At 36.7% G+C, this 10915-nt stretch overlaps 1 protein-coding gene across 1 annotated transcript in view; it reads left to right on the top strand.

Moving 5' to 3' along the window:
* LOC116090254 (sodium channel protein type 1 subunit alpha) overlaps positions 1 to 10915 on the top strand; it is a 141944-nt gene that overhangs the window by 18119 nt on the left and 112910 nt on the right. The window lies entirely within an intron of this gene.

Raw genomic sequence — 10915 nt, 5'->3', positions numbered from 1 at the left:
AACGGCAAGCCAAATGTCATCGCCATTTTGTAATGGCGATGTGCTTATGAAGTGGCTTCCTACATCAAATATTTTAAAAATATCAAACATAGGCTGGAGAGAAGGTTCAGAGGTTAAGAGCACTGGCTGCTCTCCCAGAGGTCCTGAGTTCAAGTCCCTCAATTTCCAGCAACCACTGTCTATAATAAGATCTGATGCCTTTTCTGGCCTGCAGGTATACATGCAGGCAGAACATTGTATTCATAATAAATATTTTTTTTAAAAAAAATATGAAACAAAACTCCAAATTTGTGCTTTTGATGGGGAGACAGAACTCCAACAACTTCTTTTTAGCAAATACAAGAAGATAAAACCAAAGGGAAGAGAAGGGTTTAGGTATAGACTGGGGTTAAGACCACTCTCCACCTCTCTCTTGTGCTTGGCCCTCCTTGGTTGGAGAGCACACACGGGATTTGCCTGCAACTTTTTTTCACTCTACCACCATTTGTCCAACACATATGTCATAGTTCATTAAACTACTCAACCCTTTCTACTTTCAAGAAAATAGACAAAATGATTTCTATGTCATCAGTATTAACCTGTAGACATTACAGTATCTAATTGATTTCTCATATTTTTAACGTTTTTCTAGCAGCAACTAACACTGGACTCTTCAATAGAAAGTTTTTAAGTGATTTACAATATCCGTCAGAATTTGTCTTTCATGACATACTGAGTAATATTAGATTCAGAAGAGGAATTTTCCCAAATTGTTGTTTATTCTTCAAATATTTATTGTTGAAAGTTTGCTCTCCCCTAACGCAAAAGAGTCATTAATATTTTTCTTGAGATCTAAGAACCACATTGTCTATTAGAGCAGAGTAACGTATAGTATTTTCTCTTCTATTAAAAATAGATTCTTCTTCTTCCTCATGTCTGCATCCCAGATCGCCCCCACTTCCCTTCGATCTGGATCCATTCCCTTTCTGCCTGTCATTGGAAAAGAGTAGGCTTCTAAGGGACAGCAAAACACAACAAAAGAAAAAGTAATATGATGAGATAAAAATCAACACATCAAAACTGGACAAGGCAAAGTAACAGAATGTAAAGAGCCTCAAGAGTAGGTTTAAGAATCAGAGACCCATTCATTCACACTGAGGAGTCCCATAGAAACACTAAACTGAAAGCTATTATATATATATCACATATAGATAACATATACACCATATATATACATGTATATATATGTGTGTGTGTGTATATATATATATGTGTGTATATATATAAATAATATGTTATACAATACAGAGGACCTGGTACAAATCCATGCACACTCTGTGCTTGCTGCTTCCATCTCAGTGAGTTCATATGAGCTTCGCTGAGTTGATTCATAGAGCTGCATTCTCCTGGTGTTCTACATTCCTGACTCTTACACCCTCTCTACTTCCTCTTCCAAAGGGTTCCCTGAGCTCCAAGGAGACATCCCATTTAGAGCTGGCAATACTGTAGTATTAAAAATTACTATAATTATTAGTTTAAGTGAAAGCGTAGTCCTTTACATCTACCATCAATGATATATTTTTATTAAATATAATTATAATATGTAACTCTTAGTTACAGAGATAGTTAAATTTCATGGATTTGAAAAAATAATGCTATGTTCTATTTCATTTATATGATCTTGATTAGTGGTGTGTTTAAGGTCATTTAAGTGACCTTGCCTTCTTTCCTACATTAATAATAGAATAGATAGTATCTGTCTAAAGTAGAACTGTAATTCTGTATGGTTGTCCCCTCCAGGTTAGGTATCCAGTGGGCCTTGGAAATTGGTTTATTTCATCAAAATTCCAGGGAAGGGCTTGTTTGTGAGTTCATTGCTCTTGCCAGGGAATGAATAAGTGTTGGGCTCCTGACCTCATTAATGAAATATGAGGGCAGTCTGAAGTCAGGCTTCTGGAAGAACACTTCTCACCTGGACAAAGCCACAAGGGGAAATAAAGGTCTTTCTTATTACTTCTGCAGCAGCCTCTCTAGATGTCACACCCTTGAGCTGCAGCCATCTTGGTCAGGTATCATTGATGCTGATGGAACCACAGAGTGTAAATCCTTGGAGAAAGTATTGAACCATCCCATCATCTCACTGGAATCCTCATCTTCTGCACTTTCTTAGCTTGTCCTATTTGAAGTTGAGGACTCCTAGTCAAAAACAAAAACAAAAACAAAAACAAAAAAATAACAAAAAAAACCCCAAAAAACAAAAAACAAAAAACAAAAAAACAGTTGACTGGCTTATATGTAATATGTAATATTATATAGGCCTCTCTTAAAATTATATTTAGCATTCTTATATCTATGATTAAAGTTTAAATTAGTCATTATAACAAATGAATAAAGACATTGAGCCAATAAGACTCCTGGAGCCACTATAATAGCATTCGTAGTATTGGGGTCTCCAAGTGAAACAGGAAGTGTGTCATAGTAAGAAATAATTATCTCATTATTCATTATCTTATTTGTCAACCAATGTAACCAAGTAAAAAATAATAAATACATTACAATTCTAAAACAAGAAATAATACCAGAAGGATGGCTGAGCAACTACTGCAATGCAACCCTAACACCTTGAGTGAAGTCAATGGAACCTATACTGCAAGGATCTGAGAGACCATCTCTGAAAGTTGTCCTCTGCCTTTTACAAACATACATAATGGTATGAGCTCACAATAACTCACACATGTAACACACACACACATCAGTAATAATAAAATTAAATTAATAAAAAGGGGAATGAATGAAATACTGATGATATTATGTGAGAATCATTTTATTATCATTTTGTAGTTCAGTGCTTTTTAATACAATTAGAGTTGTAAAACCATCATTACAATCATTTTGTAACATTTACCTCAAGTATCAAAATACCAAATACCATCGACTCCTACTCAACCCAAGGCAATCCAGATTTTACTTTCTGCCCCTGGACATTCACTATCTCTAGACATTTCATAACAGAACCATTCATTGTGTCCTATTTTGTAATCCAATCTTCTACCTAAGATATTTTTGAGATTCATCCAATTTGTGTCACATACATTATTTTCCACTCATTCTCTAGTCTAAGTATCATCTTGTTTAACCATCACCATCTATTGATGATACATTTGTGAATTTTACATTTTGGATGCTATAAATACCATTGCTAAGGGCATTTCCATGTGGATTGGGCATAAAAACTGTTTCTCCTTGGACTTGAGGTCATTTAAACATTACACATAAGCTGAGAAATTATCTAATTTTCTGTCAGAATTACTCTCCCACAGATAAAGGCTTTGGAGTTCTTTTTATTCCTTACAAAGTACTTTCTCAGGATGGTGATGTTAATTGTTGCCATTCACACAAGCAGCACTGTGCTTTCTTATCTACAGAGATACCCTGCTAAGACTAAGTGACCAATTCACTTCAAAGGTGAAAGAGAAAGAAAGAAAGAAAGAAAGAAAGAAAGAGAGAGAGAGAGAGAGAGAGAGAGAGAGAGAGAGAGAGAGAGAGAGGGAGGAAGGAAGGAAGGAAGGAAGGAAGGAAAGGGGGAGGAAGGGAAGACAGAGAGAAAGAAAGAAACAGAAAAAAGCAAAGAAACAAAGAGAAAAGAAAGAAACCTCTGTTTAATGATTGGCCAAGAATCAAAAATCCATTCATAATATGTACTTTAATCTGCTTTTAAGTTAGAATAACACGAGGAGGAACGATTAGATATAGATATAGGAGCTGGATTGAACCTTAAAGCTGATTGGATGGACCCAGACAGTAGTCTTGTGATGTTTTTATTTTATCAAATTTAAACCCTGATTTAGAGATGAAGACGTGTGTTAGGAAGGTAGAACACCACGTCTTTAAGTTTTGAAGCAGCTCCTTCCTCATGGGCTCCCTGCAACCCAGTCTTCATGTCCACACTCTATTCCAGGGTTTTGACTAGTTTAGCAGCATTTTTTTTTCAGTATATAAGATATCTACCCTTTCCTGATAAAGCCTCCCTCTGGGCTCAGTAACATCTCATCCTTCCACACACAGGCAAGCTCCTTCAGAAGAGATTTCTCAAAGTCTATTTCTTTGTGTGAAGTTACCTGTTATGCCAGCCCAATTGTATTACATTTCAGCGTGACGCATCCAATACAGTGATTAGAGGTGACCACCCTGATGCCTCGAGCCCTGCATTCTTCCCAAACTAGACTGTACTATAAGATTATATGGTGTTTGTCATCTCTTTGTAAAATTCTCTCTTCCTTGTCTTTCTTGTCTATGAAATGGAGATCACCACTTTCATTTTCTACAAAAGACTGGCTATTAAATTTTAAGAGTGAAAATATCCCGAATGTCTGCAGTCTAAATCAAGAATATATTTTAACTCCAGGCCATCCTGAGATATTCAAGAATTGTGCTGAAATGAGACCTTGTGTTTGGGGGGGAGGGGGGGACAAGAAAAGAAAAAGAAAGAAAGAATGAGAACATTCATTTTGATCAATATCTTGTGTCATCATTTTCTTTAGAGAGTTTTGACAAATCATTTCTCTGGAATTCTTTCTTCTGCTCTCCATAAATACCACCAATGAAATTAACTAACCAAAGTGAGTTCTGTTTCGATTGACTCACTTATTCTTCATTCAGCAGATATTTATAAACATGATCCCAGGCACTCTGCCATGAGCAGAGATAAAGTTCCAGCTAATATGATTCAGAGGAACGACTCTAAGAGCCCAGACTATGGCAAATCAGCATTCGTTGTTCAGCCCTGGCTGTGCATGGGACCAACTTGATAACGTTATTTGTTTGTTTTTGTTTTTTTGTTTTTTTTTTTTTTTTTTTTTTTTTCGAGACAGGGTTTCTCTGTGTAGCTTTGGCTGTCCTGGAACTCACTCAGTAGACCAGGCTGGCCTCGAACTCAGAAATCCGCCTGCCTCTGCCTCCCAAGTGCTGGGATTAAAGGCGTGCGCCACCACCGCCCGGCCGATAACGTTATTTGGTCTTCTGACTTTTGCTTCCTCATCTATAAAATACTGATTCCAATCTACATTTGCAAATCATAGCATAAGGCCCAAAATCATATTTGCCAAGTACATAAAGTAATGCTTGGCACTGATCAAACACTTTCAAACACTGTCATCATTTTGTTTTGCAATTTTCTCCTAAATATCAAAACATTATATTAATTTTACATGCCTCATACCCACAGCCCTTTCCTTCACTTCCCTGTGTACTGTCTTGCATTTGAGTTCAGGCTTACCAAGGAAGCCTCTTAGCAACATTTTCCCCTCCCAAAGTCCTAAAGGAATTAATCATTAATCACATCCTCTTCTGTATGTCTGTATTTCAAAAATGTGTGCGCGTGCGTGCGTACTTACATGTGTGTGCGTCTGTGTGCGTGCGTGTGTGTGTGTGTGTGTGTGTGTGTGTGTGTGTGTGAGTTACTCAGTCAGTTTACATTAAAATAAAAACAATAGCTAGCTCACACCAAGGAGCCTAAGAACCTGGAGTTGCTTGGTTCTTAAGGCTACCTCAACAGTCAGAGTACTTACACAGTGGCCATCTCACACTGGGAAGGCTGGCAACCACAACCTGGTAGTTACTACTGCCATAAGGCTGGGTGCTTCTGCAGTCTCAATATAGTGGCTGAAATGTGGACAGTATCTGGCAGGTACCTAGACCTTAACCCATGATGGAAGCTAGGTACCTGGGTACCACTGGTCCTTATTATCAGTAAAGGAATCAACTGCAGAAACCAGATGGTCAATAAACTCAACAGAGAGAAGAAAGGCTAGGTCAGTGAGCTGTGAATAAGTTTCCTTCCACTAAGTCTTCTTTTATCTGGGTGGCTACCAGAATCTGCCACCCACACTTGGGGATGGGTTTTCCCATGTCAATTAAGGTAACTAGGACCATGCTTCAGTTGCTGCTTCCTACTCAGAGGATGCAAATTTGTGGAAAGTTGACATTAAAATCAACCATCGTAAATGATGTCCAGTGTGTCTCTCTTAATAGACCACATCCTTCTTCAAAACAGAAGTTGTGTCTTCCATACACACACGCGCACACGCGCGCGCACACACACACACACACACACACACACACACATATGACATGCACACACATTCACATATACTCTCACATATTCCAACCCAATCTGGTAAGCAGCTGAAGGATTATTCATTTTTTAATATTATTAAGTGGTACCATGTGTAAAAGCCCTGCATAGTCTACAAAGTAGATGGCCCTAAAAAAAAATCACTAAAATGTCATTTGTTGAATATTACCTTCTCAGTATCTAATTTATATGTGTATAATATATATTTTAAATGGAACATTATCTAAATAATTTTCATGGACTTAAACAAAACATGTCTCTGCAATTCAATGGCTTCTGGATACTAAAAAGTATCTTTTACTATGAATGATAAAATATTAGAGGTGACATAAATTGTTGTTTATGCTTAAAATTCATCTTTTCAATCACCAAATATATTGCAAAGTATATACAATTCTTCAATCTTAAGCAAAATCCTTCATTATAATATTTATTGACTCAGTAACATTTTACTATATGTTCTACATTTGAAAATATAAGTATTTTCATGTTATTGGTTTAAATCACAGCAGTATTTTTTTTCTTTCTTTCTTTTTATTAGATGTTTTCTTTATTTACAATATCTCCTTTCCCAGGTTCCCTTCCAAAACAAAACAAAACAAAAAAACAAAAATTGAAACTAGAACAAACCCCTGTTCCCTCCCCCTCCCCCTGCTCACCATCCCACCCCCTCTTGCTTATGGGCCCTGGCATTCCCCTACACTGGAGCACAGAACCTTTACAGGGGCAAGGGCCTCTCCTCCCATTGATGACCAACTTGGCCATCCTCACAGCAGTATTTTCTTAGTTGGATAACTATATCAATTTAATGATTATCCACGCTGAGTGACATTTAGGCATACAACCATTCCAATTTTTGACATTATTAGTCCTGCTTTTTATTTTATAAGTAAAAAACTATGACACTGTTAAAATGTCAGCTTCTTAAAATTTATAATGGAAAAGAAGTTTGGTAGTAAATGGTTTCAAGACTAAAATATATAAATAAACTTACAGACTAATAATGATAAATGGTGAAATAAGTCTTTAATGCAATTTTAGTGAATACAAAGATCATATTTTGTTTCACTTTCCTCTCTTAAAATGTCAAAGCTATGAGTATGAAGACAAATGCAAAGCCCAGGATGGTGCCTCAAATGTGTATTCTGACTACTTAGGTGTAAAGTAAGAGGACCAAAGGAATCACTGTCCAGTTCAGTGCCAGACTGGACACATCTTCAGGTCTAAACAAGTCTGTCACATAGCAAAACTCCTCAGACAGATAAAAGTAAACAACAACAAAAAAGCCAGACATGGATTAAAAAATTTAATAACGTTGTTATACCACTGAGAGCAACAACAATCTTTACTAAAAGTTTTCCTTTGCATACAAACTCAGCATTCTCTCATTGTTCATCTTCCTTCTATTACCCCAGTGTCTCTACTAAGTAGGCCAATAAGGTAAGTATTATATAGTGTTTATGATAAATCAGGAAAGATAAAATACTGAAAAAGTGACTCCAATTTGGAGATGAGAAAACCCGAGAGATATGGTAGCTTCATTCACACTGATGCACATGTCCCACATGATGTGAATGTACTCCAGTTTTCAACCCCGTGGAAAGACAGACTGCTGGAGATGAACAGAAATTGTAGCCAGGTAGAATCTCATTTGCTTATTTCTTTTTTGCTTACTAAGAAAGTTGCTCCAACTTGTAAAATCAAATACAGTGTCAAAACTGTGAAATAGAACTCCAGCAAGCTACAGGACATGGTAAAATGTCGTCAAATGCTCAAGCATTCTTCTTTGCTGGTCCTGATTCACCTTTGTGCTTCCTAACAGCTGACGGGGAAAGGGAGGGGTATGACAGGTTACAGACTGATGCCTATGCAGTACAGTTCATAACTCAAGGAGAACACACTACGAATCTCTGGTTACCCCATGCCTTCTAATATATATGTGCCTATAGCTTTGGTTTAAATAGTCCTCTGGCAATTGGTTGACTCACTGATTATTGTTTAATGATTAATTTTTGTTTTAGTTCTATTGTTTTCTTAGTAACTAGTAAATCACCAGATGATACAATTTCTAATAGTATGCCTGATGAATATAAAATTTTGATATTTTTAATCATACACAATTTATTTTCTACACGTGGACCTACTCTCAAGCATTTAAAACACTGTGAAGTTTTATACTAAGATGTTTTGGATTTTGAAATGTGACATTCAGAATCTATTTTTTATTCTGTCAAAAGATTATATAATAATGTAAGAAAATTTACTTTCTATGGAAAACAAAGTCTCATTTTAAAATGATTAACATAGCGATGTGAAGAAATCGAGGCTTGCTCTGTCAGACTGAGGTCTTTGGAGTCTACGTTGGTTAAATGATACTATGAACTATTCAAATTATTGAATAACTGCAATGTGTGTGGTTCATTAGACGAGATTATAGAGCTCTAAAAGTCAGTTACTCTCCAAGATCCTTTCTACTGGATTCTGACACTTAAGCTATAGCAACAATGGCTGCTTTTTTTCTGGTCAGACTTTTCTGTCATAATTTACAGCATGGAGCTTTAGCATCTCAGCTGTGTTTTGATCCAAATGCTTGCAATTATGTTAAAGGACTTTTTTGTTTTGTTTTTAAAAAGATTTTTGCCTTTGGGCTTTTTAAAAAAATTCTTAGCATGAATAGTTAGAATGATATAATTTTCGAAAGATACCTACAAGCTCACTAAGGTTTTTTAAATATTTCCCTATTGAATGTCTAGTCTTTGTTTTTTACTTTAACTTTATTTATAATGTGGCTCTAGGGATCAGGCCCATAGCTTTGGGCTTCCTAAACATGCCATCTATATTTAGCAATATCCCCAGTTTTGAAAGATGAGTGTTTTTCCACTTTATTTTATTTTATTAATATTTTAACTCAGTATACGATTCTGTATTGTTTCATGTTATCCATACGAATGTGCCATTATTTAGTTTCAGTACTTAAAACAGGAATTTAAATCAGTAAAACAGCAATTTCAGGACTTAAAACAAGTATTGAAAGTATTATACCCAGAAGACAAATACTCCATTATTTATATTTCATTTTGTTGAGCTTTTACATTATTGTCTATAATCTTTTTTTTTCTTTTTTTGTTTTTCGAGACAGGGTTTCTCTGTGTAGCCCTGGCTGTCCTAGAACTCACTCTGTAGACCAGACTGGCCTTGAACTCAGAAATCCACCTGCCTCTGCCTCCCAAGTGCTGGGATTAAAGGCGTGTGCCACCACTGCCCGGCTATTGTCTATAATCTTAAAAGTGCATCTAAAAGCATAGAAATTCTTCTACCATGTTCCATGGGCCTCTCAGAAGATGGTAGAGATGACACATTTAGGGGTGACCACTCCAAGTCAATTATTCTAAAAAAAAAAAAAATGATTATTCATGAGTGTCTTATTAACCTTTGCCCATTAGAAGATGAAGCTTCTCTAGCCAAGATTGAAAGCAGCACTCTCTATGGGCATAAACAAACATATTTGGAAAGTAGTTCAACAGCATGGCATTTAACAAAACAGCAGTGCTAAGTCCCCCATTAGTGCCTGTGCATTCCCTAGCCATAGGCTTGAGACCTCGCTTACAGTGATAGGCATGAATCCATCTTGTAAAGCAGGCTTCACATACAATCAGAGAGTGGTTGGTTACCCTCATAATAATCAGCGCTGTCATTATTGCACCAATAGGCACATTCCTCTGGTAGGTTGGTCGCAAATAATTTAGGCCATTGATGAGTTTCTCCACTAGCAGTTTGCAAAAAGACTTTCTGGTACTATATATGCTAACTAGCAGAGAGGAAGCTTCTAGGTCAGTTCCAGCTTGATTTCTCTATTTGTTGTAACCAAAGACTGCAATATCTTCAGCAACAGGGTCCGGTCATTCATTTCTGATGAGCAAGCAAAGGCAATGGCAATAGCTCCTACTGCTTTATGGACCAGCCACTGGGGCCTCTATGAGCAATAACTCCTAGGAAAGAAATAATAGAAATGGAGCACTGAAAAACATTGTTGCCTGGATATGACTCAGCTATAGCCAAGCTACCATGCTTATGGTTACTTACAAAAGATTGGGCCCAGAATATTCAATCACATATGGTAGGGGCTCCACCCTCACCTGAGGGGCCATTAGCATGTACTTAAGTGCCACTGTGAGAAAGCAGGTAGTTTCACTCAAGACTGAAGCCACTTGTTAGTTGTCCATGTCCATTAAATAACACCCACAAAAACACCCATGTTCATGCAAACAGCTTTAATTACACCCAGTTTGTGACCTTCCAAAAAAGGCACATGAAACTAGAAAAGGATTTATTAGGAGTAAGAAGTTCATTGGGCTAACACCATGATTAAAAATGATCAACATACATAATGAGACATGCATGAGATTGTCAGAGAACAAATTAAAAAATACAAAGGGAAAAAAAACCTGAAGAATCTAGCCAGTTGTGTGGTTCATGCCTATAATCCCAGCATCAGGAGAATGAGGCAGGGTGATAAAAGACCAGGTTAGACTATAGAGTGAATTACAGCCCCTCATAGTTTACAGAGAAAGACTGTCTCTCACAAATAAAAATAAACAAAGATAGAATTATGAATAATTAAAGGAAAGTGTGACATGAAAAGGATTTTCACATTATGTTTGTGTCACGGAAGACATATTAAGAATTTATTTCAACTTACTAGAAGTAATTGATATATTTATTAATAGTGGGCATACAATCAGGGAACCAAGGGCCTAAATACAACTAAGGCAGAGGCAGAAGTGCCCCTGAGGATTTGGTCAC

This window comes from Mastomys coucha, unplaced genomic scaffold, assembly GCF_008632895.1.
Source record: "Mastomys coucha isolate ucsf_1 unplaced genomic scaffold, UCSF_Mcou_1 pScaffold15, whole genome shotgun sequence".
Taxonomy (NCBI): domain Eukaryota; kingdom Metazoa; phylum Chordata; class Mammalia; order Rodentia; family Muridae; genus Mastomys; species Mastomys coucha.
This window is presented reverse-complemented; position numbering and strand designations above follow the sequence as displayed.